Here is a 5981-nt window from a genome sequence, read left to right as displayed (position 1 = left end):
TACAATTAATCAATCAATTAGTGTACACCTCTCCCTCCCAATGCAGCCTCAATGAGCTGCACTGTGGTATTGCCGGGCGCCAGAGGCACCCCGGCAATGCCGCGCTGTAGGATATTTAATTATTTGGCATGTGGGCGGTGTACTTTGAATGTATCTTTACTTGTTTGTGTTTTTTTTGGATTTTGCCCATACTTTAAGTTTGCCGCTCTGTGTTGGAATGGGACGATCCTTTTGCCTGAGGTGGGATTTGGACTTGTCTTGTTTTATTTATTTATTTTTAATGTAAAGAAATCCAAATTCTGCTTTCAAAATGAGATGTGCTGAGTCTAATCATTATACTGCATAGTTATTTGCTTCAAATATTTATCAGAAAATCCATCATTAAAGCACCGATGCAATCTCAAAAGTTATCCTGAATTCTTTCCCAGATGTCGACCAATTCAGTTGTGCAATTATTGTAATGGCTTCAATTCGTTCTGTCAGTATTTTGCATTGTTGCTGATTCTGTTTTAAAATTTGTGAAATGATTACAAATTCGCACTATTTTTATCGTCAGGGTTAATCTCGCTTCTATAACTGGCACATACTTTCTTGCATTTCGATTGCATCGCTAACTCCTTTCTTGCCTCATTGACCTGAACAGGAGTGCAATATTTTTTATCGACATCTGGATTCTTCCTGGGAGTCTTGTCTTCCCTTCTTCTCATTGTTGTTGGCCTTTGCCGTCTGCTGCCTGCTCAGGTATGTGTGTGTGCATGTGTGATCGGCTTTTGTGCGTCCACCTACGAAGTTGATGGAGGCATTATGTTTTCGGATTGTCCGCCCGTGATCTTTTTTTTTTTTTTTTTTTTTTTTTTTTTGGATACAAGATCGAGGCTCGTGAAAGAGCTGACATTAATCGCACAGAAAGACAAACCGACACATAAAACATATAACATGGGGAGCGGTAGACAAGATGGGGCGAGAGGGGGAGGAACACAAACACAACATCTGAGAGCAGGCATGGGAAGGGGGAGGGGGGTGGGAGAGGTATAAAACATATGGACACTGCCGGGACTTCCAGGAAAGAAGTTGGAATTTCAAACAAGGTGGATCTGGGGTGAATTAGTGGGGGTAGAAAAGATCAAGGTTTTGGATGGGGAAAGATAAGAGATGGTGGTGGTCAGCTGTTTTAAAGACCTGGAGGGAGGAGTGGGATTGAAGGGAGTGTGGGAGTTTGTTCCAGAGGCGGGAGAAAAGAGGAATGAAAGAGTGAAGGTGAGCAGAGAGCCAAGATTTTGGCAATTTAACCATCAGAGGGTTGCTGGCAGATCTTGTGCGACCTGTAGGAATATTTGCTTTCCGTTTTCATTACTGCGATAACTTATGAACTGCTGATGGGAACTAAGTCAAACTTGGTACAAGTATGTATTATGATGTAGAGATAAACAGATTAGATTATTGTGGTCAAAAGGTCAAAGATCAGACATCCCGTTAGGTAAAAATTCTGTCACACTAACTTGTGCACCAGTGATGGGATTTTGACCAAATTTGGTTTAGGTATATATTATTTTGCTAAAATGAACTGATTCGATTTTGGCACCAAGCATCATCTTTTCCGGCAAGTAATAAAAAGAGGGAGCGGTAGACAAGGTGGGGAGAGAAGGGGAAGCACGCAAACACAACATTTGAGAGCAGGGACATCGGGAGATTTGTGGGAGGGAGAGGGCTTGGGGGGAGGAGGCATGGGAAGGGGGAGGGGGGGGCTGGGAGAAGTATAAAACACAAGGACACCAAGGACTTCCAGGAAAGAAGTTGGTATTTCAAAAAAGTGGACTTGGGGTGAAATTAGCAGGGGTAGAAAAGATCAAGGTTTTGGATGGGGGAAGATAAGAGATGGTGGTGAACAGCTGTTTTGAAGACCTGGAGGGAGGAGTGGGATTGAAGAGAGTGAGGGAGTTTGTTCCAGAGGCGGGAGAAAAGAGGTGAGTGAAGGTGAGCAGAGTCTTGATTTTGGCAGTTTAACCATAAGAGGGTTGCAGGCAGATCTTGTGCGACATGTAGGAATATTTGGGGGACAGAGCCCAGATAGAGCTGTTGGAGCAAGGCCGGAGAGGAGTCGGTAGAAGACGGAAAGACCACCAACCTGCCTGTGCTGAGTGAGTGAAAGGCCCTCGGAGTTAGCTTCATCGCGGGAGAGTCCAATGATTCTGAATGCTTTGGTTTCAACAGCGTGAAGACGAGCTAGGTGTGAGGCAGGAGCACCAGCACAGAGGGGAGAGCAGTATTCCATTGAGCTGCGGATGAAAGCCTTGTATGTGGTGAGGAGCTCAGGTGTGCCAAGGAAGGACTTCGCACGATGGAGGATGCCCAGTCGGCGACTGGCTTTGGAGGCCAGATTTGCAATGTGGTTTTCCCAGGAAAGATCATGGCAGATAGTGCGACCCAAAAGCTTGAGTGACAGAACTTCTTGGAGAGGATTATTCAGAAAGTGGATGGGAGGGTTGTCCAGTCGGTCTTTTCGGAGAGACATTGTAAGAGTGTGAGATTTGTCAGGATTGAAAGACATGTTCCACTTGTTTGCCAAGTTTGCCAAGTTTTGTTTGTTTGACATTTAAACATGTATAAATCACTGCCAACACAATAGGTAATTGCGATGAATGGGCAAGTCCAACAGAGGAATGTTTTCTTCGTGATTGTGGCAAGTGGCTGGTCCATGGCTCTGTTCACGATGCGGCACGTGTATAGGGACCTGGGAACTATATTGAGTCAGCACTGGCTGATTTCCATTGGTAAGAGCTCTTTGAAGAGTATCATCCCATCCTTTTGTGTGCATACTCACCCATGTACATGTATATATTCATCTACACATCCAAAAACTGAAAAAATGTTTTGCTGAACCCATGCAAGATCCCTTACAAATTTTGCAAACTTCCCAAAGACATAACTTCCATTTCCTTTGAATTTGTGACCACAAACCTTTCGTACTTACACAACATGATCATGTAAGTCTTCAGATATATTTTTCTCGGTAATTACTGTTATACCAACACCGAAAATATAATTTCATCTCATAGCAATTTTATAATTCCTTCAGTTAATAAAATAAATAGTATGTCATTTCTCTTGAAGCAATCCAGCCATAAATATTATTTGGAAGTCTTTTGCTGTCAGAACACTATTTCTCTGCTGTCAAAGGTTAAAGTTTGGCCCTCGGCGACTCCTCAGCTAATTGTCACTTTTTTTTGAAAAAAAACAAACAAATATCTTTTATATTTAACTCATCATAATTCCATTACAAATACCATTAAAATCCCATGTCTTGTCACCCTTTGCATGCTGAAAGATTACTCATTTAAGTAATCGCCGCCGCCGAATGCGGCGAGTAACCGCCGAATGGCCGCCACCATTTACACCTCCCAGGGGCCGAACCAGATCGACTAGCACGCGCTATGACCACAGAGTAGGGGATGAGAGTTGGAGTGGCGCAGTGGGCGTGCACCTGGGTGAGTCGGTGGAGGCTCTGATTGGTTGGCAGCCGCCAGGGCTGACGTCACGGGCCAGCAGATACTATCGGGGCCGGACGTCATTTCAGGCAGTCGAGAAGAGAGGAGAGTTGAGAGTTTGGTGCACAGAGTGACAGTCCCGGGGCGATCCTCTGCAGTCGAGTGACAGTCCCGGTGCGATCCTGAGCAGTCGAGTTGGTGCAGGAGAGCGAGTTGCGCAGCACGAGTTGGTTCGCAGTTCACAGCCTGAGAGAGAGAGAGCCCGAGTTGAGTTGAGCAGCGCGGTCGAGATCCTGAGCGAGAGAGATCCGATTAACGAGCGCCGAACACCTTTTGGGCAGTTGGTTTTGATACGAGGCAGTTGGTTTTGATCCAGAGAGTTGAGTTCACAGACAGGAGGACTGTGGTTCGAATTGACCTCGTGTGGAGCCGCTGGCCTGCGTTGGACACGTGGCGCTTGGAGCGAGGCCTTGTGGCACTTGGAGCGAGGGACCTCGTGGTGTGCCGCGGGCCGAACGGAGCAGTGTTGGACAGTGGCCAAAGCCAATGACGAGACAGATAAGACCGCATGCCGCGTACATTCTACATGACGAACGTGTTCTTTTTATTAATTCATATGCCCTCGTCTTGTCTCTGATATCTGTGTGTGTGGGATCCCAAATTAGGCATTAGGTTTATCGTTAGGCGACTTCCGCTTCCGGTCTTACCGGCGAGTTTTACGTTTTTTTCGCAGCTGTCCACGCTCTCACGCTTTCGAAGTTAAGTAATTGTTCCCATTTGTATTTTCGTCAAAACTGTATTTATTTTATGGTGTGTGTACTTATAGTGTGTCCCTAGGAAGATTCTCGGTGTAAATCTTTCATACCTGTAAAGAAAATCGTGTTAATTCGTGTCCTGTCTTTTGAGGGTTTGTACCGTGTCCGACCTTGAGGCTTTGTTTTTCTCTCAGCGGTCTGTCGTTTGTGCTCCAATAACTTTCATTCTCTGTTTTTCCCAGTCTTTTCACCCCATAGCCTACTTCCTTGTTTAAAATCTCAACTCAAAAAAACAACAAAAAAAACACCTTTCCTTCTCTGTTCTTATTCGTTGTTCTTATTCGTTTATTCATTGTTCTTATTCGTTCGTTCGTTCTTCGACCACGTGTTTCTCCCCCATTTCCCCAGATAGTTTTCACTGTTAAACTTTAAAATGTTTAAACTTTCCCCTGAAGTACTGTATTCTGTCGTATATTATAACACCTTTTTCTTCTTCTTCTTTAAAAGGTTGCTTTCGACTTGCTCACCAAATCTATTCGTCCCCCAAAAAAATTCCATCTCTTACAGTGCCTCTTTCATACATTCCCCAAACTCACCTGCACTCCAACCCCCCTCCAGCGTCCTTAAATGTATTTTTAACTCGAAGGTCACAAGAAACTCATTTTGCAATAAATGTTCGTTTCCCATTAATCGTACACTTTCCAAAATCCAATCTCACCCCTCCCCTCCAAATCTTCCCCATCACCCCTCCCCTCCAAAACCTCCCCATCACCCTTCCCAGCTCGTTCCAGGCTAGATGGCTCTGGGGTGAGTGCGAGTACGTATATGTGTCCGAACGCCCCCATTTTGATAGGCATTGTTGTTGGCCTCTTTGTACATTGGAATGATTAGTTTAGTATATCGTGAATCAGTTTTGTCAGACCCAAATCCAGCTGTATGGTACATTTAATCTTACTGCTTCTTTTCAGGCTACTTTGTGGCTTTTGGCTGCATCAGCTCTGCCGTGTGCTATTGGCATGTTCCTTTGCGAGATGAGTCCAGTATTCTGCTGCTCAGATTGGCTATACAATTAATCTCCCATTGGCTGATCCATCTTGGTATTCAAATTCCATTCGTTTCCTACATCGCACAGAGCATTGTCTTGTCTGTGAAGTTTTTCCATTCGCGGCCAGAAGACTTTTTACGGTTATACAGGTGGGTGGATGGCTTACACTTGCTGCTTTTTCTTTGGATGAAACAAAAAAAATTACAATTGGTTGTTTGGCTTTTCTTGTTTGTTTTTGAACAAATTTTTTTTTTTTTGTGTGTAAATACCTTTATTCGTTTGAATCCCTTGTTCACATCCCACATACTGTTTTCATTAATCTGCTGTCTCAATGTACAGGGTCGTTTATTAGGCTCTCTCCCTGAAATGGAGAGTAACCTATTATTACTGCTAGAGTTTTTCTTATTAGTCCCCTGCCAGTGTACACCGGAGGGGACTATAGGTTTATGCACCGTCCCTCCGTCTGTCTGCCCATCAGTCCGTCAGTCTGTCAGTCCGTCATGCAAAGAACAGTTTTCCGGACTTTTTTTCTAAAGGCTTAATAGTCATTATTTCAAACTTGCCACTTGGTTTCCTTTTGATAAGTTACAGATCAAGTTCGAACTTCACGACGTTTCGATTATTTTTGACAAAGTTATGGCACTTTGAACTTTGGGAATTCTGATAATTCTGATGATCCTTAACTCGGTGCCATTT

The 5981-nt window shown here is 44.2% G+C and overlaps 1 long non-coding RNA gene across 1 annotated transcript; it reads left to right on the top strand.

The window, feature by feature from the left end:
• The first annotated feature begins 548 nt into the window (after positions 1–548).
• On the top strand, positions 549–5275 carry LOC137430845 (uncharacterized). Its single transcript, XR_013623977.1, has 3 exons — positions 549–741; positions 2657–2771; positions 5209–5275. It is a non-coding gene; the product is annotated as an uncharacterized LOC137430845 (long non-coding RNA).
• The last annotated feature ends 706 nt before the right edge of the window (positions 5276–5981 follow it).

This window comes from Myxine glutinosa, chromosome 7, assembly GCF_964187855.1.
Source record: "Myxine glutinosa chromosome 7, kmMyxGlut1.1, whole genome shotgun sequence".
Classification (NCBI taxonomy): Eukaryota; Metazoa; Chordata; class Myxini; order Myxiniformes; family Myxinidae; genus Myxine; species Myxine glutinosa.
This window is presented reverse-complemented; position numbering and strand designations above follow the sequence as displayed.